This window comes from Somniosus microcephalus, chromosome 12 (genome assembly GCF_052327205.1).
Source record: "Somniosus microcephalus isolate GS21.2 chromosome 12, FLI_Smic_1.0, whole genome shotgun sequence".
NCBI classification, from domain to species: Eukaryota; Metazoa; Chordata; class Chondrichthyes; order Squaliformes; family Somniosidae; genus Somniosus; species Somniosus microcephalus.
Genome location: NC_140998.1, coordinates 212895816 through 212922740, shown reverse-complemented (window position 1 = coordinate 212922740; position 26925 = coordinate 212895816). Strand labels below are relative to the sequence as shown.

The 26925-nt window shown below is 48.7% G+C and overlaps 1 protein-coding gene across 1 annotated transcript in view; it reads right to left on the bottom strand.

Moving 5' to 3' along the window:
• Positions 1-4208, bottom strand: part of LOC147110023 (pleckstrin homology-like domain family B member 2) — a 101955-nt gene extending 97747 nt beyond the window's left edge. Inside the window, exon 1 of the mRNA XM_086002456.1 lies at positions 3942-4208. The gene's annotated coding sequence lies outside the window, so the exon portion shown is untranslated. The remainder of the gene's footprint in view (positions 1-3941) is intronic.
• Positions 4209-26925: the final 22717 nt, after the last annotated feature.

The following is a 26925-nucleotide window of genomic DNA, read 5'->3' as shown; positions in this document are numbered from 1 at the left end:
AGAGAGAGACAGAGCGAGAGAGAGAGAGACAGAGCGAGAGAGAGAGAGACAGAGCGAGAGAGAGAGAGACAGCGCGAGAGACAGAGACAGAGCGAGAGGGAGAGAGAGACAGAGCGAGAGAGAGAGAGAGAGAGAGAGAGAGAAAGCCTTTGACTCTATATGGCACGAAGGGCTCTATTATAAACTTCTTCAGTGTGGAATAGGGGGCAAAGTCTATGACCTTATTAAATCAATGTATCTGAAAAACAAATGCGGGGTTAAAATTGGAGACAAACGCACCGATTTCTTCACCCAGAGAAGAGGCGTCCGGCAGGGCTGCAATTTGAGCCCGACCCTGTTCAACATATACATAAATGAATTAGCAGACATGCTGGAGCAAAGCGAGTCACCAGGTCTCCGTCTCCTGGATGGAGAAGTGAAATCCCTGTTCTATGCGGACGACCTGGTTCTGCTGTCTCCCACAGAACAGGGATTACAGCAACAACTAGACCTACTCGACAAATACTGCCAAAATTGGGCTCTAACAGTAAATCTAAAGAAAACCAACATCATGATTTTTCAAAAAAGGCCCAGATGTCAGGAAAACAAATACCAGTTTACCCTCAGTGATACCACTATAGGACACACTATGAGCTACACCTACCTTGGTCTAACTATTACAGCATCAGGGAGCTTCAGCATAGCAGTGAATGCACTAAAAGAAAAAGCCGAAGAGCCCTATATGCAATAAAAAGAAAATTCTACAACATCCAAATCCCAATCAAAATCTGGCTCAAAATATTTGACAGCATAATCCTGCCCATTGCACTGTACGGTAGTGAAGTATGGGGCCCGCTAAATCACCAAAGCTACACTAAATGGGAAAAACACACAATAGAAGCCCTACATGCAGAATTCTGCCGAAGCATCCTTCGCATCCAAAGAAAAACGCCAACAAATGCATGCAGAGCCGAACTAGGCAGATACCCACTGATAATAAACATCCAAAAACGAGCACTAAACTTCCTAAATCACCTCAAATCTAGCTCCCCAGACACCCTTCATTTCAAAGCCTTTCAGACCCAAGAGCTAAACCCAGAAAAGAGTCCCCTGAGTCAGCTGCTACTGAAACTAAGTACTCAGCCGGACCCTGACCAGCCCCAGACCAACACAGCCGTCCAAACACCAATCCGAGTGAACCAAATCATTAAACAATGCAAAGAAACCTACCTGGAACATTGGAACAAAATAACCGAAAGCCAAAGCAGATTAGAATGTTACCGGGCCCTAAAAAGAGAATATAAACTGGCAGACTACCTCACGACCATCAGAGACACAAAACAGAGACAGACCCTCACCAGGTACAGACTAAGCGACCACCAACTGGAAATTGAAAAAGGCAGATACAAGAAATCCTGGCAGCCTAGAGAGAATAGAATATGCGATCAATGTCTGGCCGGCGAGGTTGAAACAGAAATGCATTTCCTCCTAAAATGCGAAAAATTCAACACATCAAGAAACATATTATTCAACAAGCTAAGCCAAACAACCCCAGATTTCAAGGAATTGGATGACCTGTCAAAATTGAGATTAATCCTGGGAGAAGGAGACAGACCATACCTTGGGGCCAAATATGTAACAACATGTCACAACCTGAGGACTGTTTAAAATTAAGACTGTTTAAAATTAATATTGAACGTACCAAATGAAGTACAAAGACTGTTTAAAATTAATATTGTTTAAAAGTAATATTGTATGTACCCAACAAATGTCAAATCGATTGACACCTACAGAATGTTGGAAAACTGTACCTTTTTGCTATGTAAGCTTTGGCAATATGGTTCTCTGTAAACTTTCATGCCAATAAAGCATTTGAATTGGAATTGGAATTGGAATTGGAATTGGAATTGGACAGAGAGAGAGAGAGAGAGACAGAGTGAGAGAGAGAGAGAGACAGAGCGAGAGAGAGAGACAGAGCGAGAGAGAGAGAGAGACAGAGCGAGAGAGAGAGAGACAGAGAGAGAGAGAGAGAGAGACAGAGTGAGAGAGAGAGAGATTTTTCAAATGATTTTTCAAAAAAGGCCCAGATGTCAGGAAAACAAATACCAGTTTACCCTCAGTGATATCACTATAGGACACACTATGAGCTACACCTACCTTGGTCTAACTATTACAGCATCAGGGAGCTTCAGCATAGCAGTGAATGCACTAAAAGAAAAAGCCCGAAGAGCCCTATATGCAATAAAAAGAAAATTCTACAACATCCAAATCCCAATCAAAATCTGGCTCAAAATATTTGACAGCATAATCCTGCCCATTGCACTGTACGGTAGTGAAGTATGGGGCCCGCTAAATCACCAAAGCTACACTAAATGGGAAAAACATACAATAGAAGCCCTACATGCAGAATTCTGCCGAAGCATCCTTCGCACCCAAAGGAAAACGCCAACAAATGCATGCAGAGCCGAACTAGGCAGATACCCACTGATAATAAACATCCAAAAACGAGCACTAAACTTCCTAAATCACCTCAAATCTAGCTCCCCAGACACCCTTCATTTCAAAGCCTTTCAGACCCAAGAGCTAAACCCAGAAAAGAGTCCCCTGAGTCAGCTGCTACGGAAACTAAGTACTCAGCCGGACCCTGACCAGCCCCAGACCAACACAGCCGCCCAAACACCAATCCGAGTGAACCAAATCATTAAAAAATGCAAAGAAACCTACCTGGAACATTGGAACAAAATAACCGAAAGCCAAAGCAGATTAGAATGTTACCGGGCCCTAAAAAGAGAATATAAACTGGCAGACTACCTCACGACCATCAGAGACACAAAACAGAGACAGACCCTCACCAGGTACAGACTAAGCGACCACCAACTGGAAATTGAAAAAGGCAGATACAAGAAATCCTGGCAGCCTAGAGAGAATAGAATATGCGATCAATGTCTGGCTGGCGAGGTTGAAACAGAAATGCATTTCCTCCTAAAATGCGAAAAATTCAACACATCAAGAAACATATTATTCAACAAGCTAAGCCAAACAACCCCAGATTTCAAGGAATTGGATGATCTGTCAAAATTGAGATTAGTCCTAGGAGAAGGAGACAGACCATACCTTGGGGCCAAATATGTAACAACATGTCACAACCTGAGGACTGTTTAAAATTAAGACTGTTTAAAATTAATATTGAACGTACCAAATGAAGTACAAAGACTGTTTAAAATTAATATTGTTTAAAAGTAATATTGTATGTACCCAACAAATGTCAAATCGATTGACACCTACAGAATGTTGGAAAACTGTACCTTTTTGCTATGTAAGCTTTGGCAATATGGTTCTCTGTAAACTTTCATGCCAATAAAGCATTTTAATTGGAAAATTGGAAATTGGAGAGACAGAGTGAGAGAGAGAGAGAGACAGAGAGAGAGAGACAGAGCGAGAGAGAGAGAGACAGAGCGAGAGAGAGAGAGACAGAGACAGAGCGAGAGAGAGACAGAGACAGAGACAGAGTGAGAGAGAGAGCGAGAGAGGCAGAGAGAGAGAGACAGAGAGTGAGAGACAGAGAGAGAGAGAGAGAGTGAGAGAGAGAGACAGAGCGAGAGAGAGACAGAGTGAGAGAGACAGAGTGAGAGAGAGACAGAGAGAGAGAGAGACAGAGAGAGAGAGAGAGACAGACAGAGCGAGTGAGAGACAGAGAGAGAGAGAGAGCGAGAGAGTGACAGAGCGAGAGAGAGACACACACACAGATATATTATTTAATATATTGAAGTCCGCTGTTGTGTATTTGCTGAGTCAGTGCTGACAATAATTGCTACCCCGACCCTCACGACTGGGAGCTTTTAATTTCCCGCGGGAGGGCACATAATGCCTTGAAAAGACCTCCCCTTTAAAAGCTAGCCAGCAACTTATTGAAGCCGAGTTGCTACACAATCAAACAGAGAGAGAGAGAGAGAGAGACTTACCTGGTGAGCCCCCTGTCCTGCCCTGCCCCGCAGGCTCCACACGCCCGGGCACTGTTAGCTGGAGGTTTGCTGCCTTGTCCGGGGTCTGCGCTCCTCTCTGGAATGGGAAGCCCCGAAGTTCTGCTCGACTCACTTTCAAAAGCCCCTTGTGCCTCACAGAGGATACTCTCCTGGGCGTGACTGATTCCGCCCCACAGCTGAAACTGGACCCAGGAGGAGGGGCTGACTGTTCCTCCGGAGACCGAGGATCCAGCGCTGGCTGGGCTGGGCTGATCCGGTCCAACAGGCTCGCTCAGGAGGGCTGGCAGGTGCTTGACAAGCCGCTTCAGGCGAACAGTTAAAGGGAGAGAGAGTGTGTCAGCATGGGAGAGAGAGAGAGAGTGTGTGTGTGTGTATGGGAGAGAGAGAGAGAGTGTGTGTGTATGGGAGAGAGAGAGAGAGAGTGTGTGTGTGTATGGGAGAGAGAGAGAGAGTGTGTGTGTGTATGTGTGCAGTCAGGGAGTAGTTGAGACAGAGATGCACTTCCTCACAGCCTGTGGAAAATATCAGGGCATCAGGGAGAATTTCGACCAAAAATTCTCACAAATATGCCCTGAATTCAGAAATCTGAATGACAACCAAAAACTCCCATTCCTACTGGGGGAGGAGAGAAGCTGTGTAACACTGGCGGCACACTATGTTACAGCTTGCCATGAACAGAGGGACAACCAGTAAACTAAGAAAAGAGTATATATAAACAAGGCGAATGTATATTTATAAACTCAGGGATATACCTGTTTATACACTGTATGAATAGAACCGCGTTTATGTGTTCAACCATAAATGTATTTTGATGCTTTGGCAACGTAAGATGTACCTTATCATGCCAATAAAGCGATTTGTATTGTATTGTATTGTATTGTATGGGAGAGAGAGAGAGAGTGTGTGTGTGTATGGGAGAGAGAGAGAGAGAGTGTGTGTGTATGGGAGAGAGAGAGAGAGTGTGTGTATGGGAGAGAGAGAGAGAGTGTGTGTGTATGGGAGAGAGAGAGAGAGAGAGTGTGTGTGTATGCGGGGTCAAAATTGGAGACAAACGCACCGATTTCTTCACCCAGAGAAGAGGCGTCCGGCAGGGCTGCAATTTGAGCCCGACCCTGTTCAACATATACATAAATGAATTAGCAGACATGCTGGAGCAAAGCGAGTCACCAGGTCTCCGTCTCCTGGATGGAGAAGTGAAATCCCTGTTCTATGCGGACGACCTGGTTCTGCTGTCTCCCACAGAACAGGGATTACAGCAACAACTAGACCTACTCGACAAATACTGCCAAAATTGGGCTCTAACAGTAAATCTAAAGAAAACCAACATCATGATTTTTCAAAAAAGGCCCAGATGTCAGGAAAACAAATACCAATTTACCCTCAGTGATACCACTATAGGACACACTATGAGCTACACCTACCTTGGTCTAACTATTACAGCATCAGGGAGCTTCAGCATAGCAGTGAATGCACTAAAAGAAAAAGCCCGAAGAGCCCTATATGCAATAAAAAGAAAATTCTACAACATCCAAATCCCAATCAAAATCTGGCTCAAAATATTTGACAGCATAATCCTGCCCATTGCACTGTACGGTAGTGAAGTATGGGGCCCGCTAAATCACCAAAGCTACACTAAATGGGAAAAACACACAATAGAAGCCCTACATGCAGAATTCTGCCGAAGCATCCTTCGCACCCAAAGAAAAACGCCAACAAATGCATGCAGAGCCGAACTAGGCAGATACCCACTGATAATAAACATCCAAAAACGAGCACTAAACTTCCTAAATCACCTCAAATCTAGCTCCCCAGACACCCTTCATTTCAAAGCCTTTCAGACCCAAGAGCTAAACCCAGAAAAGAGTCCCCTGAGTCAGCTGCTACTGAAACTAAGTACTCAGCCGGACCCTGACCAGCCCCAGACCAACACAGCCGTCCAAACACCAATCCGAGTGAACCAAATCATTAAAAAATGCAAAGAAACCTACCTGGAACATTGGAACAAAATAACCGAAAGCCAAAGCAGATTAGAATGTTACCGGGCCCTAAAAAGAGAATATAAACTGGCAGACTACCTCACGACCATCAGAGACACAAAACAGAGACAGACCCTCACCAGGTACAGACTAAGCGACCACCAACTGGAAATTGAAAAAGGCAGATACAAGAAATCCTGGCAGCCTAGAGAGAATAGAATATGCGATCAATGTCTGGCCGGCGAGGTTGAAACAGAGATGCATTTCCTCCTAAAATGCGAAAAATTCAACACATCAAGAAACATATTATTCAACAAGCTAAGCCAAACAACCCCAGATTTCAAGGAATTGGATGACCTGTCAAAATTGAGATTAGTCCTAGGAGAAGGAGACAGACCATACCTTGGGGCCAAATATGTAACAACATGTCACAACCTGAGGACTGTTTAAAATTAAGACTGTTTAAAATTAATATTGAACGTACCAAATGAAGTACAAAGACTGTTTAAAATTAATATTGTTTAAAAGTAATATTGTATGTACCCAACAAATGTCAAATCGATTGACACCTACAGAATGTTGGAAAACTGTACCTTTTTGCTATGTAAGCTTTGGCAATATGGTTCTCTGTAAACTTTCATGCCAATAAAGCATTTGAATTGAATTGAATTGAATTGAATTGAGTTTGTGTGTGTATGGGAGAGAGAGAGAGCGAGTGTGTATGGGAGAGATAGAGAGTGTGTGTGTATTGTACCGATTTGTATGTGGGTTCAATGACGAGACATTTATGAAAGAGAATGTCTTTTAATCTAAAGTCTGTTCAACTCTTTTTAACAGCATTACAGGAGACACCATGCTAGTGATCCATCTAAAAGCGAAACTAAAATTAAACTGCTTGTCTCTGTCACATGCCCTCTGCTGGTCAGGCACAAGCAATCTATCAGGCAAATATGCTGGTAAGGCATCATAATCAAACAGGCAAATACCATTACTATTTGCTGATATCATTACATGTATGGGAGAGGGAGAGAGAGAGAGAGTGTGTATGGGAGAGAGAGAGAGAGAGAGAGAGAGGGTCAAAATTGGAGACAAACGCACCGATTTCTTCACCCAGAGAAGAGGCGTCCGGCAGGGCTGCAATTTGAGCCCGACCCTGTTCAACATATACATAAATGAATTAGCAGACATGCTGGAGCAAAGCGAGTCACCAGGTCTCCGTCTCCTGGATGGAGAAGTGAAGTCCCTGTTCTATGCGGACGACCTGGTTCTGCTGTCTCCCACAGAACAGGGATTACAGCAACAACTAGACCTACTCGACAAATACTGCCAAAATTGGGCTCTAACAGTAAATCTAAAGAAAACCAACATCATGATTTTTCAGAAAAGACCCAGATGTCAGGAAAACAAATACCAGTTTACCCTCAGTGATACCACTATAGGACACACTATGAGCTACACCTACCTTGGTCTAACTATTACAGCATCAGGGAGCTTCAGCATAGCAGTGAATGCACTAAAAGAAAAAGCCCGAAGAGCCCTATATGCAATAAAAAGAAAATTCTACAACATCCAAATCCCAATCAAAATCTGGCTCAAAATTTTTGACAGCATAATCCTGCCCATTGCACTGTACGGTAGTGAAGTATGGGGCCCGCTAAATCACCAAAGCTACACTAAATGGGAAAAACACACAATAGAAGCCCTACATGCAGAATTCTGCCGAAGCATCCTTCGCACCCAAAGAAAAACGCCAACAAATGCATGCAGAGCCGAACTAGGCAGATACCCACTGATAATAAACATCCAAAAACGAGCACTAAACTTCCTAAATCACCTCAAATCTAGCTCCCCAGACACCCTTAATTTCAAAGCCTTTCAGACCCAAGAGCTAAACCCAGAAAAGAGTCCCCTGAGTCAGCTGCTACTGAAATTAAGTACTCAGCCGGACCCTGACCAGCCCCAGACCAACACAGCCGTCCAAACACCAATCCGAGTGAACCAAATCATTAAAAAATGCAAAGAAACCTACCGGGAACATTGGAACAAAATAACCGAAAGCCAAAGCAGATTAGAATGTTACCGGGCCCTAAAAAGAGAATATAAACTGGCAGACTACCTCACGACCATCAGAGACACAAAACAGAGACAGACCCTCACCAGGTACAGACTAAGCGACCACCAACTGGAAATTGAAAAAGGCAGATACAAGAAATCCTGGCAGCCTAGAGAGAATAGAATATGCGATCAATGTCTGGCTGGCGAGGTTGAAACAGAAATGCATTTCCTCCTAAAATGCGAAAAATTCAACACATCAAGAAACATATTATTCAACAAGCTAAGCCAAACAACCCCAGATTTCAAGGAATTGGATGATCTGTCAAAATTGAGATTAGTCCTAGGAGAAGGAGACAGACCATACCTTGGGGCTAAATATGTAACAACATGTCACAACCTGAGGACTGTTTAAAAGTAAGACTGTTTAAAATTAATATTGAACGTACCAAATGAAGTAGAAAGACTGTTTAAAATTAATATTGTTTAAAAGTAATATTGTATATACCCAACAAATGTCAAATCGATTGACACCTACAGAATGTTGGAAAACTGTACCTTTTTGCAATGTAAGCTTTGGCAATATGGTTCTCTGTAAACTTTCATGCCAATAAAGCATTTGAACTGAACTGAACTGAACTGTATGTATGGGAGAGGGAGAGAGAGAGTGTGTGTGTGGGAGAGGGAGAGTGTGTGTGTGTATGGGAGAGAGAGAGAGAGTGTGTGTATGGGAGAGAGAGAGAGTGTGTGTGTATGGGAGAGAGAGAGAGAGAGTGTGTGTGTATGGGAGAGAGAGAGAGAGAGTGTGTATCGGAGAGAGAGAGAGAGTGTGTGTGTATGGGAGAGAGAGAGAGAGTGTGTGTGTATGGGAGAGAGAGAGAGAGAGTGTGTATGGGAGAGAGAGAGAGAGTGTGTGTGTATGGGAGAGAGAGAGAGTGTGTGTGTATGGGAGAGAGAGAGAGAGTGTGTGTATGGGAGAGAGAGAGAGAGAGTGTGTGTGTATGGGAGAGAGAGAGAGTGTGTGTGTATGGGAGAGAGAGAGAGAATGTGTGTGTATGGGAGAGAGAGAGAGTGTGTGTGTATGGGAGAGAGAGAGAGAGAGAGAGTGTGTATCGGAGAGAGAGAGAGAGTGTGTGTGTATGGGAGAGAGAGAGAGTGTGTGTGTATGGGAGAGAGAGAGAGAGAGTGTGTGTATGGGAGAGAGAGAGAGAGAGTGTGTGTGTATGGGAGAGAAATGCACTAAATTATTAATATTGTTATTTTATCATTACTATTACTATTATTAGATAGCAGTATGTGCATGCCTCATGAAATTTATACTAAATCGTCATTTAGCATTATAGAAACTAGTGTTTTCACACTCGTCCCACAAAATAGGTCCATTTTATTTCGTTTTTTGAACTATATAAATGCGTTCTTTCCACATAAGCTGCTGGAATATCCAGGGTCTCCGCTCCTCAACTTTTGGGATGAAGAGTACAGACCCTGAATTCCTAAAAGCTATAAAAGACATTGATATAATTGTGTTAACAGAAACATGGTGCCAAAAGGACGTGCCCACCCACTGTCCTGCAATGTACCATGAAATCATTGTGCCCTCAGTAAAGAACACTAAGACACGCAAGGGCAGAACCTCCGGGGGAATCTTGGTGTGGTATAAAGGAGAACTGGACAAACACATCTCACCGATAAAACAGGGAAAATCACATGTATGGCTAAAATTAGATAAAAATATAGGAATAACAAAAAAAGATGTCTACTTATGTGCGATCTACATACCTCCAATAGAATCGCCATATTTTGAAGAGGAGTTATTTGACACTCTCCACATGGAAATCAGCCATTTCCAGGCCAAAGGAAAGGTGCTACTATGTGGGGACCTAAATGCAAGGACCGGATGTGAACCCGACTTCATAGACCCACAGGGCAACAACCATGTGTTTGGCCAGACCCCTTTATATGTCACACCAGCCATCACAAATCGGAACAACCTTGACTGTGAAATAAATAAAAGCGGTAGGGAGGTAGTGCAACTCTGCCGAGCCTTAGGCCTGTACATAGTTAACGGTAGGTTCAGAGGGGACTCCTTAGGGAGACTCACATATTCCTCAACACTTGGGTCTAGTGCGGTGGATTATACAATCACTGACCTGGACCCCTGCGATATCAACGCATTCACTGTCAGGCAGCAATCCCCCCTCTCAGACCATAACCAAATAAATGTGTACCTTAAACTTTCTACACAAACTACAGACACAAAAAAGGAACCCAGTAAGCTCCATAAAATAAACCAGACATACAGATGGGCCCCAGACAGTGGAGATAAATTCATCACAGCACTAAATTCACCTGATCTCTCAAGTAAAATATCAAAATTTAAAGAAAATCTATATGAGATCACCAGAGATGGTGTAAACATGGCCATAGATGATATAAATATGATCTTCCATGAGGCAGCTGTAAAAGCCGACCTTGTGAAACAGAAGAGGAAACGTTACAAAAGACAAAATAAAAATGAGAAATGGTTTGACCACGAATGCAAAAATGCCAGAAAAGACCTGAGAAAAATATCAAACCAAAAGCATCGCCAACCAAACAATCCAGACCTACGTATTAGATACAATGAGACCCTCAAAAGATATAAACACACCATTAGGAACAAAACACAAAATTATACCCACAAAATACTCGAAGAAATTGAAAACTCCATTAATCCAAATCAATTCTGGGATATGTGGAATAACCTGAGTACAACACAATTGCAAGCATTACCAATCCAAGATGGCGACATCTGGAGAACACATTTTGAAAACCTCTACAAAGACATCCCAATAAACGAAACAAACCCAAGTCAACATCATGTCACAGAAAAACTCCACACATTAGAAGCAACAATTAAAGACAACCAAAACCCTCTAGACTCCCCAATCACATGGAAAGAACTAGCCACAAAAACAAAATCTCTCCGCCTAAAGAAAGCCTGTGGTCCAGACAACATCAAAAATGAAATGCTCAAGTTCAGCAATATGGAGATGCAGGGTGCTGTACTCAAGTTATTCAACATATTACGTTCAGGCTGTTTTCCCGATATCTGGTGCCAAGGACTCATCTCTCCCATATATAAAAGTGGAAACAAATCAGACCCAAATAACTACCGCGGCATCTGTGTCAACAGTTGTCTAGGGAAGTTATTCTGCAGTATACTAAATAGTAGATTACTGGATTTTCTTAACAAACATAATATCCTTAGAAAAAATCAAATCGGCTTCCTTCCAAAACACCGCACCACCGACCATATCTATACCCTTCACACTCTCATTGAAAAACATATACACCAAACAAAAAATGGGAAAATATTCGCTTGTTTCATTGACTTCAAGAAAGCCTTTGACTCTATCTGGCACGAAGGGCTCTATTATAAACTTCTTCAGTGTGGAATAGGGGGCAAAGTCTATGACCTTATTAAATCGATGTATCTGAAAAATAAATGCGGTGTCAAAATTGGAGACAAACGCACCGGTTTCTTCACCCAGAGAAGAGGCGTCCGGCAGGGCTGCAATTTGAGCCCGACTCTGTTCAACATATACATAAATGAATTAGCAGACATGCTGGAGCAAAGCGAGTCACCGGGTCTCTGTCTCCTGGATGGAGAAGTGAAATCCCTGTTCTATGCGGATGACCTGGTTCTGCTGTCTCCCACAGAACAGGGATTACAGCAACAATTAGACCTACTCGACAAATACTGCCAAAATTGGGCCCTAACAGTAAATCTAAAGAAAACCAACATCATGATTTTTCAAAAAAGGCCCAGGTGTCAGGAAAACAAATACCAGTTTACTCTCAGTGATACCATCATAGGACACACTATGAGCTACACTTACCTTGGTCGAACCACTAAAGCATCAGGGAGCTTCAGCATAGCAGTGAATGCACTAAAAGAAAAAGCCCGAAGAGCCCTATATGCAATAAAAAGAAAATTCTACAACATCCAAATCCCAATCAAAATCTGGCTCAAAATATTTGACAGCATAATCCTGCCCATTGCGCTGTACGGTAGTGAGGTATGGGGCCCGCTCAATCACCATAGCTACACTAAATGGGAAAAACACACAATAGAAGCCCTACATGCAGAATTTTGCCGAAGCATTCTTCGCACCCAAAGGAAAACACCAACAAATGCATGCAGAGCCGAACTAGGCAGATACCCACTGATAATAAACATCCAAAAACGAGCACTAAACTTCCTAAATCACCTCAAATCTAGCTCCCCAGACACCCTTCATTTTAAAGCCTTCCAGACCCAAGAGCTAAACCCAGAAAAGAGTCCCCTGAGTCAGCTGCTACTGAAACTAAGTACTCCTACTCAGCCGGATCCTGACCAGTCCCAGACCAACACTGCCGTCCAAACACCAATCCGAGTGAACCAAATCATTAAACAATGCAAAGAAACCTACCTGGAACATTGGAACAAAATAACCAAAAGCCAAAGCAGATTAGAATGTTACCGGGCCCTAAAAAGAGAATATAAACTGGCAGACTATCTCTCGACCATCAGAGACACAAAACAGAGACAGACCCTCACCAGGTGCAGATTAAGCGACCACCAACTGGCAATTGAAAAAGGAAGATACAAGAAATCCTGGCAGCCTAGAGAGAATAGAATATGTGATCAATGTCTGGCCGGCGAGGTTGAGACAGAGATGCATTTCCTCCTAAAATGCGAAAAATTCAACACAACAAGAAACATATTATTTGACAAGCTCAGCCAAACAACCCCAGATTTCAAAGAATTGGATGACCTGTCAAAATTAAGATTAGTCCTGGGAGAAGGAGACAGACCATACCTTGGTGCTAAATATGTAACAACATGTCACAACCTGAGGACTGTTTAAAATTAATACTGAAAGTGCCCAATGATGTTCAACGACTGTTTAAATTAATATTGTTTAAACTAATATTGTATGTACCCAACGAAGGTCAAAATTGTTTGACACCTACAGAATGTTGGAAAACTGTACTTTTTGTTATGTAAGCTTTGGCAATATGGTTCCCTGTAAACTTTCATGCCAATAAAGCATTTGAATTGAATTGAATTGAAATTGTGTGTGTATGGGAGAGAGAGAGAGTGTGTGTGTATGGGAGAGAGAGAGAGAGTGTGTGTGTGTATGGGAGAGAGAGAGAGAGAGTGTGTGTGTATGGGAGAGAGAGAGAGTGTGTGTATGGGAGAGAGAGAGAGTGTGTGTGTATGGGAGAGAGAGAGAGTGTGTGTATGGGAGAGAGAGAGAGTGTGTGTGTATGGGAGAGAGAGAGTGTGTGTGTGTATGGGAGAGAGAGAGAGAGTGTGTGTGTATGGGAGAGAGAGAGAGTGTGTGTGTATGGGAGAGAGAGAGAGTGTGTGTATGTGTTCAATTGGTACTTGGCCCTAAACAGACAATACAACATGGCTGAATACCTGACCATGGTAAAGGATAGCAAACTGAGAAAAACCTTGACAAGGTACAGACTTAGTGAACATAGCCTGGCGATCGAAAAAGGCAGACACAGACAGACCCGGCTGCCAAGAGAGGACAGGATATGCTCTCACTGCAGTCAGGGAGTGGTGGAGACAGAGATGCACTTCCTCACAGCTTGTGGAAAATATCAGGGCATCAGGGAGAATTTCTACCAAAAATTCTCACAAATATGCCCTGAATTCAGAAATATGAATGACGACCAAAAACTCCCATACCTACTAGGGGAACAGAGAAACTGTGTAACCTTAGCAGCACACTATGTTACAGCTTGCCATAAACAGAGGGACAACCAGTAAACCTAAGAAAAGAGTATATACAAATTATACGAATGTATATTTATACACTCAGGGATATATCTGTTTATACACTGTATGAATAGATCTGTGTTTATGTGTTCAACCATAAATGTTTTTCGATGCTTTGGCAACATAAGATGTACCTTATCATGCCAATAAAACGATTTGAATTGAATTGAATTGTATTGAGTGTGTGTGAGGGAGAGAGAGAGAGAGAGAGAGAGTGTGAGGGAGAGACAGAGAGAGAGTGTGAGGGAGAGAGAGAGTGAGTGTGAGGGAGAGAGAGAGAGAGAGTGTGGGAGAGACAGAGAGAGAGTGTGAGGGAGAGAGAGAGTGAGTGTGAGGGAGGGAGAGAGTGTGTGTGAGGGAGGGAGAGAGTGAGTGTGAGGGAGGGAGAGAGTGTGTGTGAGGGAGAGAGAGAGAGAGTGTGAGGGAGAGACAGAGAGAGAGTGTGAGGGAGAGAGAGAGTGAGTGTGAGGGAGGGAGAGAGTGTGTGTGAGAGAGGGAGAGAGTGAGTGTGAGGGAGGGAGAGAGTGTGTGTGAGGGAGGGAGAGAGTGAGTGTGAGGGAGGGAGAGAGTGTGTGTGAGGGAGGGAGAGAGTGAGTGTGAGGGAGAGACAGAGAGAGAGTGTAAGGGAGAGAGAGAGTGAGTGTGAGGGAGAGAGGGAGTGAGTGTGAGGGAGGGAGAGAGAGAGTGTGAGGGAGAGACAGAGAGAGAGTGTGAGGGAGGGAGGGAGTGAGTGTGAGGGAGGGAGAGAGAGAGTGTGAGGGAGGGAGAGAGTGAGTGTGAGGGAGAGACAGAGAGAGAGTGTGAGGGAGGGAGGGAGCGAGAGAGAGAGAGAGAGAGGACTGACTGGATTGGCAATCCATTGCAGGCAATGTGACTGGCGGCTCCTGTCTGTGCTGTTGGACAAGGGTCAGTGCCAGATTCCTGCTGAATGTCTCCCTGTTGCTACACCTCGTGTAAAATTGTACCATTTAGTTCCTATTGCCTCTCCTCATTCTTCACACCAAAAGGTTACTGGATGAGATTTCTCCGACATCGTAATTTCAAATCCGACCACAGAATTGTAGAATCATAAGAAATTTACAGCACAGAAGGAGGCCATTCGACCCACCGTGTCCGTGCCGGCCCAATGAGCGATCCAGTCTAATCCCACTTTCCAGCTCTCGGTCCATGGCCCTGTAGGTTACGGCACTTCAAGGGCATATCCAAGAACTTTTTAAATGTGATGAGGGTTTCTGCCTCTCCCACCCTTTCAGGCAGTGAGTTCCAGACCCCCACCACCCTCTGGGTGAAAAAAGTTCTCCTCAACTCCCCTCTAATCCTTCCACCAATTACTTTCAATCTCTGCCCCCTGGTCATTGACCTCTCTGCTCGGGGAAATCGGTCCTTCCTATCCACTCTATCTAAGCCCCTCATCATTTTATACACCTCAATTAAATCTCCCCTCAGCCTCCTCTGTTCCAAAGAAAACAGACCCAGCCTCTCCAAATCAAAAATCAAAAAATCAAAATCAACTTTTATTGTCATTGTTAGTGCAGTACAACGAAATGTAGGCTTGCGGCTCCCGAGAGTGTACATTTAGATTAAGACATTTAAACATTCCACATACATTTGGCTTGTAATACATTAACATAAACATAACCATAATAAAGTGCATTGGCAGACGTGCAGGCTTTCGAGTTTATTTGTGGAGTTCAGTAGGATGACAGCCCTGGGAAAGAAGCTGTTCCTAAATCTGGTCGTATGAGTGCGAATGCATCTGTAGCGTCTCCCAGATGGCAGGAGGGCGAACAGACTGTGGCTGGGGTGGGTAGGGTCTTTGATGATGGACCGTGACTTTCCTCATAGCTAAAATCCTCCAGTCCTGGCAACATCCTGGTAAATCTCCTCGGCACCCTCTCCAGCATGGCAGTTTGAGAATTGGAAATAATGGGCAGGTCACGGGAAAAGTCACTCTGAAGATGTGGGACCGCCGTCAAAACCCCATCTGGTTCACTGATGCCCCTTTAGGGAAGGAAACCTGCCGTCCTTACCCCGGTCTGGGGCCTATACCTGACTCCAGTCCCTCACACCAACCGGGTTGACTCTCGACTGTCCCTCTGAAGTGGCCCCTCATGTTCGTATCAAACCCGCCTACCAGCAGTTCAAGAAGACGGCTCACCAACACCTTCTCGAGGGGCGACTAGGGATGGGCAATAAATGCCGGCCTTGCCAGCGACGCCAACATCCCTAAACATTAATCTTAAAAAAACAAGTCGAAATCATCCAAAAGCTTGCAGAGGTGTGGGAGCATAGAACTATACCCCTCTTCATCTCACCCCATCAACACCAGCCTCCTCCCACCCCTCTTCATCTCACCCCGTCAACACCAGCCTCCTCCCACCCATCTTCATCTCACCTCATCAACACCAGCCTCCTCCCACCCCTCTTCATCTCACCCCGTCAACACCAGCCTCCTCCCCCCCTCTTCATCTCACCCCGTCAACACCAGCCTCCTCCTAACCCTCTTCATCTAACCCCATCAACACCAGCCTCCTCCCACTCCTCTTCATCTCACCCCCTCAACACCAGCCTCTTCCCACCCCTCTTCATCTCACCCCCTCAACACCAGCCTCCTCCCACCCCTCTTCATCTCACCACATCAACACCAGCCTCCTCCCACCCCTCTTCATCTCACCCCGTCAACACCAGCCTCCTCCCACCCCTCTTAATCTCACCCCATCAACACCAGACTCCTCCCACCCCTCTTCATCTCACGCCGTCAACACCAGCCTCCTCCCACTCCTCTTCATCTTACCCCATCAACACAAGCCTCCTCCCACCCCTCTTCATCTCACCCCATCAACACCAGCCTCCTCCCACCCCTCTTCATCTCACCCCATCAACATCAGCCTCCTCCCACCCCTCTTCATCTCACCCCGTCAACACCAGCCTCCTCCCACCCCTCTTCATCTCACCCCGTCAACACCAGCCTCCTCCCACCCCTCTTCATCTCACCCCGTCAACACCAGCCTCCTCCCACCCCTCTTCATCTCACCGCATCAACACCAGCCTCCTCACACCCCTCTTCATCTCACCCCATCAACACCAGCCTCCTCCAACCCCTCTTCATCTCACCCCATCACCATCAGCCTCCTCCCACCCTCCTTCATCTCAGCCCATCAACACCAGCCTCCTCCCACCCCTCTTCATCTCACCCCGTCAACACCAGCTTCCTCCCACCCCTCTTCATCTCACCCCGTCAAAACCAGCCTCCTCCCACGCCTCTTCATCTCACCCCATCAACACCAGCCTCCTCCCATCCCTTTTCATCTCACCCCGTCAACACCAGCTTCCTCCCACCCCTCTTCATCTCACCCCGTCAAAACCAGCCTCCTCCCACGCCTCTTCATCTCACCCAGTCAACACCAGCCTCCTCCCACCCATCTTCATCTCACCACATCAACACCAGCCTCCTCCCACCCCTCTTCATCTCACCCCATCAACACCAGCCTCCTCCCACCCCTCTTCATCTCACCCCATCCACACCAGCCTCCTCCCACCCCTCTTCATCTCACCCAGTCAACACCAGCCTCCTCCCACCCATCTTCATCTCACCACATCAACACCAGCCTCCTCCCACCCCTCTTCCTCTCACCCCATCAACACCGGCCTCCTCCCACCCCTCTTCATCTCACCCTATCAACACCAGCCTCCTCCCACCCCTCTTCATCTCACCCCATCAACACCAGCCTCCTCCCACCCCTCTTCATCACACCCCATGAACACCAGCCCCCTCCCACCCCACTTCATCTCACCCCGTCAACACCAGCCTCCTCCCACCCCTCTTCATCTCACCCCGTCAACACCAGCCTCCTCCCATCCCTCTTCATCTCACACTGTCAACACCAGCCTCCTCCCACCCCTCTTCATCTCACCCCATCAACGCCAGCCTCCTCCCACCCCTCTTCATCTCACCCCATCAATGCCAGCCTCCTCCCACCCCTCTTCATCTCACCCCATCAACACCAGCCTCCTCCCACCCCTCTTCATCTCACCCCGTCAACACCAGCCTCCTCCCACCCCTCTTCATCTCACCCCATCAACAGCAGCCTCCTCCCACCCCTCTTCATCTCACCCCATCCACACCAGCCTCTTCCCACCCCTCTTCATCTGACCCCATCAATACCAGCCTCCTCCCAACCCTCTTCATCTCACCCCGTCAACACCAGCCTCCTCCCACCCCTCTTCATCTCACCCCGTCAACACCAGCCTCCTCCCACCCCTCTTCATCTCACCCCATCCACACCAGCCTCCTCCCACCCATCTTCATCTCACCCCATCAATACCAGCCTCCTCCCAACCCTCTTCATCTCACCCCATCAACACCAGCCTCCTCCCACCCCTCTTCATCTCACCCCATCAACAGCAGCCTCCTCCCACCCTTCTTCATCTCACCCCATCCACACCAGCCTCCTCCTACCCCTCCTCATCACACCACATCAACACCAGCCTCCTCGCACCCCTCTTCATCTCACCCTGTCAACACCAGCCTCCTCCCACCCCTCTTCATCTCACCCCGTCAACACCAGCCTCCTCCCATCCCTCTTCATCTCACACTGTCAACACCAGCCACCTCCCACCCCTCATCATCTCACCCCATCAACACCAGCCTCCTCCCACCGCTCTTCATCTCACCCCATCAACACCAGCCTCCTCCCACCCCTCTTCATCTCACCCCGTCAACACCAGCCTCCTCCCACCCCTCTTCATCTCACCCCATCAACAGCAGCCTCCTCCCACCCCTCTTCATCTCACCCCATCCACACCAGCCTCCTCCCACCCCTCTTCATCTGAGCACATCAATACCAGCCTCCTCCCAACCCTCTTCATCTCACCCCATCAACACCAGCCTCCTCCCACCCCTCTTCATCTCACCCCGTCAACACCAGCCTCCTCCCACCCCTCTTCATCTCACCCCATCAACAGCAGCCTCCTCCCACTCCTCTTCATCTCACCCCATCCACACCAGCCTCCTCCCACCCCTCTTCATCTCACCCCATCAATACCAGCCTCCTCCCAACCCTCTTCATCTCACCCCATCAACACCAGCCTCCTCCCACCCCTCTTCATCTCACCCCATCAACACCAGCCTCCTCCCACCCCTCTTCATCTCACCCCAATCAACACCAGCCTCCTCCCACCCCTCTTCATCTCACCCCGTCAACACCAGCCTCCTCCCACCCCTCTTCATCTCACCCCATCAACACTAGCCTCCTCCCACCCCTCTTCATCTCACCCCAACAACACCAGCCTCCTCCCACCCCTCTTCATCTCACCCCATCAGCATCAGCCTCCTCCCACCCCTCTTCATCTCACCCCATCACCACCAGCCTCCTCCCACCCCTCTTCATCTCACCGCATCAACACCAGCCTCCTCCCACCCCTCTTCATCTCACCCCATCAGCATCAGCCTCCTCCCACCCCTCTTCATCTCACCCCATCAACACCAACCTCCTCCCACCCCTCTTCATCTCACCCCATCAGCACCAGCCTCCTCCCACCCCTCTTCATCTCACCCCATCAGCATCAGCCTCCTCCCACCCCTCTTCATCTCACCCCATCAGCACCAGCCTCCTCCCACCCCTCTTCATCTCACCCCATCAACACCAACCTCCTCCCACCCCTCTTCATCTCACCCCATCAGCACCAGCCTCCTCCCACCCCTCTTCATCTCACCCCATCAGCATCAGCCTCCTCCCACCCCTCTTCATCTCACCCCATCACCACCAGCCTCCTCCCACCCCTCTTCATCTCACCCCATCAGCATCAGCCTCCTCCCACCCCTCTTCATCTCACCCCATCACCACCAGCCTCCTCCCACTCCTCTTCATCTCACCCCGTCCACACCAGCCTCCTCCCACCCCTCTTCATCTCACCCCATCACCATATCCTTCTATTCCTTTCTCCCTCATGTGTTTATCCAGCTTCCCCTGAAATGTATCTCTGCTCTTCGCCTCAACCACTCCCTGTGGTAGCGAGTTCCCCATTCTCACCACTCTCTGGGGAAAGAAGTTTCTCCTGAATTCACTATTGGATTTATCAGTGACTATCTTATATTGATGGCCCCTAGTTCTGGTCTCCCCCACAAGTGGAAACATCTTCTCTACGTTTACCCTATCGAACCTTCTCATAATCTTAAAGACCTCGATCAGGTCACCCCTCAGCCTTCTCTTTTCTGGAGAAAAGAGCCCCAGCCTGTTCAATCTTTCCTGATACTTAAAACCTCTCAGTTCTGGTATTATCCTTGTAAATATATTTTTGCACAATTTCCAGTGCTTCGATATCATTTTTTTAATGTGGAGACCAGAACTGTGCACAGTGCTCCAAGTGTGGTCTAACCAAGGTATATGGAGACCAGAACTGTGCACGGTGCTCCAAGTGTGGTCTAACCAAGGTATATGGAGACCAGAACTGTGCACGGTGCTCCAAGTTTGGTCTAACCAAGGTATATGGAGACCAGAACTGTGCACAGTTGTCCAAGTGTGGTCTAACCAAGGTATACGGAGACCTTAACTGTGCACAGTGCTCCATGTGTGGTCTAACTGTGGTATACGGAGACCAGAACTGTGCACAGTGCTCCAAGTGTGGTCTAACCAAGGTATATGGAGACCAGAACTGTGCACAGTGCTCCAAGTGAGGTATAACCAAGGTATATGGAGACCAGAACTGTACACAGTGCTCCAAGTGTGGTCTAACCAAGGTATATGGAGACCAGAACTGTGCTCACTGCTCCAAGTGAGGTATAACCAAGGTATAGGGAGACCAGAACTGTGCACAGTGCTCCAAGTGTGGTCTAACCAAGGTATATGGAGACCAGAACTGTGCACAGTGCTCCAAGTGTGGTCTAACCAAGGTATACGGAGACCTTAACTGTGCACAGTGCTCCATGTGTGGTCTAACTGTGGTATACGGAGACCAGAACTGTGCACAGTGCTCCAAGTGTGGTCTAACCAAGGTATGTGGAGACCAGAACTGTGCACGATGCTCCAAGTGTGGTCTAACCAAGGTATACGGAGACCAGAACTGCTATGGTCTCCCCCCACAATTGGAAACATCTTCTCTACGTTTGCCCTATCGAACCCTTTTCATAATTTTCATGACCTCGATCAGGTCACCCCTCAGCCTTCTCTTTTCTAGAGAAAAGAGCCCCCACCTGCTCAGTCTTTCCTGATCATTGTGGTTCAGGTATCATCCTTGTAAATCTTTTTATTGCACATTGTCCAGCGTTGGGAGTGGCGACTGACGGGGGGATGGTGCGGGGGGAGGGTGCGAAAGCTGGGCTCTCATTTTACGGGAACTGCAGGCAGGCATTGATCGGAAAAGCCGGCTCAGTGGGGTCATGTAAAGCCCCTCCCAGAAGCCTGGAGCTCGAAGCTGTCATCCGCGAGTGGCAGAACCGGTTCCGGCAGTGCAGCACACACACACACACAGACACACACAGAGACACCGAAACAATGACACACACATTGGCGCATATCAACAACAGCTGGGACACCAGCGAAAGAAATTAAAGACTCGCATTTCGACCGCGCCCATCGCCACCTCAGGACGTTCCCCAGAGCACTGCACAGACCAAACAAAGTACCTTTTATTGAAATATAAAAACAGAAAATGCTGGAGATACTCAGCAGGTCAGGCAGCATCTGTGAAGAGAGACACAGAGTTAACGTTTCAGGTCGATGACCTTTCGTCAGAACTGGAAAAAAAGCAGGAAATGGAACAGATTTTTAAGCAAGTGCAGGGGTTGGGAAAGGTGGGAGGGGATGAAAGAACAAAAGGGAAGGTCTGTGACAGGATAGAAGGTGGGAGAGGTTAAGAAACATTGAGAGATATTCAAGGCGAGAGGAGATGGTAATGGGACAGGTTAAGACAAAAAGGATGGCTATCGATGAAGTGTGAATTGCACCGGCAGAATGAAGGATAGCTGCCATGTGGGGGAGAAGAAAAAAATGTGTGGAAAAAAGAATATATGTGATAGGGGCCGAGGTTCTGGTCTGGAATTGTTGAACTCGATGTTGAGTCCAGAAGGCTGTAAAGTGTCTAATCGGAAGATGAGGTGCTGTTCCTCGAGCTTACGCTGAGCGACAGTGTAAGAGGCCAAGGACGGTGAGGTCTGAGTTGGAGTGTGGTCGCTGTTGTAACATAGGAAATGCGGCTGTCGATTTGTGCACAGCAAGCTCCCACAAACAGCAATGTGATAACGACCAGATCACCTGTTTTAGTGATGTTGGTTGAGGGATAAATATTGGCCCCAGGACACCGGGGAGAACTCCCCCACCCCTGCTCTTCTTCCAAATAGTGGCCGTGGGACCTTTTACGCCCACCTGAGAGAGCAGACAGTGGTCTTGGTTTAACGTCTCATCCCGAAAGACGGCCCCTCTGACAGTGCAGCGTAGGAGGAGAGAGAGAGGCGGAGAGGTTTAGGGAGGGAATTCCAGAGCTCGGGGCCCAGGCGGCTGAAGGCACGGCCGCCAATGGTGGAGCGATGGAAATCGGGGGATGTTCAAGAGGCCAGAATTGGAGGAGCGCAGAGATCTGGGAGGGTTGGAGGAGGTTACAGAGATAGGGAGGGTTGTAGGCGCTGGAGGAGGTTACAGAGATAGGGAGGGATGTAGGGGCTGGAGGAGGTTACAGAGATAGGGAGGGTTGTAGGGGCTGGAGGAGGTTACAGAGATAGGGAGAGTTGTAGGGGCTGGAGGAGGTTACAGAGATAGGGAGGGTTGTAGGGGCTGGAGGAGGTTACAGAGATAGGGAGGGTTGTAGAGGGCTGGAGGAGGTTACAGAGATAGGGAGGGTTGTAGGGGCTGGAGGAGGTTACAGAGATAGGGAGGGTTGTAGGGGGCTGGAGGAGGTTACAGAGATAGGGAGGGTTGTAGGGGCTGGAGGAGGTTACAGAGATAGGGAGGGTTGTAGGGGCTGGAGGAGGTTACAGAGATAGGGAGGGTTGTAGAGGGCTGGAGGAGGTTACAGAGATAGGGAGGGTTGTAGGGGCTGGAGGAGGTTACAGAGATAGGGAGGGGTGTAGGGGCTGGAGGGGATTACAGAGATAGGGAGGGTTGTGGGGCTGGAGGATGTTACAGAGATAGGGAGGGTTGTAGGGGCTGGAGGAGGTTACAGAGATAGGGAGGGTTGTAGGGGCTGGAGGATGTTACAGAGATAGGGAGGGTTGTAGGGGCTGGAGGGGATTACAGAGATAGGGAGGTTTGTTGGGGCTGGAGGAGGTTACAGAGATAGGGAGGGAGGGTGAGGAGGATGTGGAGGGATTTGAAGATGAGGATGAGAATTTTCAAATCGATGTGTTGCCGGACCGGGAGCCAGTGTAGGTCAGTGAGTGACAGGGGGGTGATGGGTGAACAGGACTCGGAGCGAGTTAGGACACGGGGGCAGCAGAGTTTTGGATGAACTTTGGCCCAACCGTCAATTAATTTTTAATCGGCTTGTGACGCAGTTTTGTCTCCAGGTTGTGCCAGTGAACCTGTCTCTGTAAGGTGCTGTCAAATGGAACAATAGCTGCCCGATTGGAACCCGAATTATGTCTTTATTGCATCTTCCTTCTCTCCTGAAGGTGCCAATTGTTGCTTCCTGTACGGTTCCATGAACCCTCTGGTACAACCCACTCAATTGTGGCCAGAGGCAGCCAGTGTTGGCGGGCTATTCAACTACATGTGGCATCGCAACCAGTCACCGCACGCTCCACTGGATCAGGATTGGCCGGTTTTTCTCCCTCCCCACCGCATTCTCTCGTGTCGGACTTTGTCTCATTGAAGTTCACGCCTCCCCTTGTCCTTCCCGATCTCAAAATCCACTCCTCCCCCCACCACACCCCCTGCACACTCACTGAGTTGAAATCAGGACTTATCGCACCCCTCCGAACTGTGGGACTGCTCACCTCCCTCAGTCTCCCCTCTGAACTGTGGGACTCCTCCCCTCCCTCAGTCTCTCGTTCAATCTGTGGGACTCCTCCTCACCCTCAGTCTCTCGTTCAATCTGTGGGACTCCTCCTCACCCTCAGTCTCTCGTTCAATCTGTGGGACTCCTCCTCACCCTCAGTCTCTCGTTCAATCTGTGGGACTCCTCCTCACCCTCAGTCTCTCGTTCAATCTGTGGGACTCCTCCTCACCCTCAGTCTCTCGTTCAATCTGTGGGACTCCTCCTCACCCTCAGTCTCTCGTTCAATCTGTGGGACTCCTCCTCACCCTCAGTCTCTCGTTCAATCTGTGGGACTCCTCCCCACCCTCAGTCTCTCGTTCAATCTGTGGGACTCCTCCTCACCCTCAGTCTCTCGTTCAATCTGTGGGACTCCTCCCCACCCTCAGTCTCTCGTTCAATCTGTGGGACTCCTCCCCTCCCTCAGTCTCCCCTCCGAAGTGTGGGACTCCTCCCATCCCCCAGTCTCCCCTCCGAAGTGTGGGATTCCTCACCTCTCTCAGTCTCCCCACCAAACTCCTCACCCCCTCTCTATCTCTGTAACCTCCTCCAGCTCCTACAACCCTCTCTATCTTTGTAATCTCCTCCAGTCCCTACAACCCTCCCTATCTCTGTAACCTCCTCCAGCTCCTACAACCCTCCCTATCTCTGTAATCTCCTCCAGCCCCTACAACCCTCCCTATCTCTGTAACCTCCTCCAGCCCCTACAACACTCCCTATCTCTGTAACCTCCTCCAGCCCCTACAACCCTCCCTATCTCTGTAACCTCCTCCAGCCCCTACAACACTCCCTATCTCTGTAACCTCCTCCAGCCCCTACAACCCTCCCTATCTCTGTAACCTCCTCCAGCCCCTACAACACTCCCTATCTCTGTAACCTCCTCCAGCCCCTACAACCCTCCCTATCTCTGTAACCTCCTCCAGCCCCTATAACCCTCCCAGATCTCTGCGCTCCTCCAGTTCTGGCCTTTTGCGCATACCACCAATTTCCAGCGCTCCACCATTGGCGGCCGTGCCTTCAGCCACCTGGGCCCCAAGTTCTGGAATTCCCTCCCTAAACCTCTCCGCCTCTCTCTCTCCTCCATTAAGACGCTTATTAAGTGTCAGCTGTGGCTCAGTGGGTAGCACACTCAACTCTGAGTCAGAATATTATGGATTCAAGTCCCACTCCAGAGACTTGAGCACATAAAGCTATGTTCACATTCCAGTGCAGTGCTGAGGGAGCGCCGCACTGTCGGAGGGGCAGTACTGTGGGAGTGCCGCACTGTCGGAGGGGCAGTACTGAGGGAGCGCCGCACTGTCGGAGGGGCAGTACTGAGGGAGGGCCGCACTGTCAGAGGGGCAGTACTGAGGGAGCGCCGCACTGTCGGAGGGGCAGTACTGAGGGAGGGCCGCACTGTCAGAGGGGCAGTACTGAGGGAGCGCCGCGCTGTCGGAGGGGCAGTACTGAGGGTGCGCCGCACTGTCGGAGGGGCAGTACTGAGGGAGGGCCGCACTGTCAGAGGGGCAGTACTGAGGGAGCGCCGCACTGTCGGAGGGGCAGTACTGAGGGAGCGCCGCACTGTGGGAGGGGCAGTACTGAGGGAGCGCCGCACTGTCGGAGGGGCAGTACTGAGAGAGAGCTGCACTGTGCGAGAGGCAGTACTGAGGGAGCGCCGCACTGTCGGAGGGGCAGTACTGAGAGAGAGCTGCACTGTAGGAGAGGCAGTACTGTTGGAGCGCCGCACTTTTGGAGGGGCAGTACTGAGGGAGTGCCGCACTGTCGGAGAGGCACTACTGTTGGAGCGCCACACTGTCGGAGGGGCAGTACTGAGGGAGCGCCGCACTGTCGGAGAGGCAGTACTGAGGGAGCGCCGCACTGTCGGAGGGGCAGTACTGAGGGAGCGCCGCACTGTCGGAGGGGCAGTACTGAGGGAGTGCCGCACTGTCGGAGGGGCGGTACTGAGAGAGCGCCGCACTGTCGGAGGGGCAGTGCTGAGGGAACGCCGCACTGTCGGAGGGGCAGTACTGAGGGAGTGCCGCACTGTCGGAGGGGCAGTACTGAGGGAGTGCCGCACTGTCGGAGGGGCGGTGCTGAGAGAGCGCCGCACTGTCGGAGGGGCAGTGCTGAGGGAACGCCGCACTGTCGGAGGGGCAGTACTGAGGGAGCGCTGCACTGTCAGAGGGTCAGTACTGAGGGGGTGCCGCACTGTCGGAGGGGCAGTACTGAGGGAGCGCCGCACATTCGGAGGGGCAGTACTGAGGGAGCGCCGCACTGTCGGAGGGGCGGTACTGAGGGAGCGCCGCACTGTCGGAGGTGCCGTCTTTCGGATGAAACATTAAACCGAGGCCCCGTCTGCTCTCTGAGGTGGATGTAAAAGATCCCACGGCCACTATTTGGAAGAAGAGCAGGGGAGAGTTCTCCCTGGTGTCCTGGGGCCAATAGTTATCCCTCAACCAACATCACTAAAACAGACGATCTGGGTCATTATCACATTGCTGCTTGTGGGAGCTTGCTGTGCGCAAATTGGCTGCCGCGTTTCCTACATTACAACAGTGACCACACTTCAAAAAAAGTACCTCATTGTCTGTGAAGCGCTTTGGGACGTCCTGAGGTGGTGAAAGGCGCTGGAGAAATGGGAGGCTGTCTTTCTTTAAAACCGACCTCTTTGACCCAAGCTTTTGGTCACCTGTCCTAATATCTCCTGGTGTGGCTCGGGGTCAAATTTTGTCTGATAATCGCTCCTGTGAAGCGCCTTGGGGTGTTTTACTATGTTAAAGGCGCTGTATAAATGCAGGTTGTCATGCGGTTGTTGTGGTGAGAATGTTTTCAAAGCCGACAGTTAAAAGATCGGGAGAGGAACGGAAACTGTGAGCATATTCTTGGAAATTCTTAATTGTCTCCTCAGTTATAGTTTACGTAACCCCTACCTCATCAAACAATGGTCAGTGGGTGTGGGCATCATGATGGCCTAAGGTGACACCCTGGCCCCCAGCCTTGGCATGTAGTCAGTGCTCGCAGTCAACCACTTGAAAGCCAGCAGCCCGATAAACTCACTGCGATGTCGGCTCTCTGTGTGGGAGTGTTTTGTTTCCAGTTTAGACTTGTGTGCTTTCCCTTCCGCTTTATGCTGTGAACTTAAAGCTTTCTCTTCCTCTTTTAGAATCGGCTA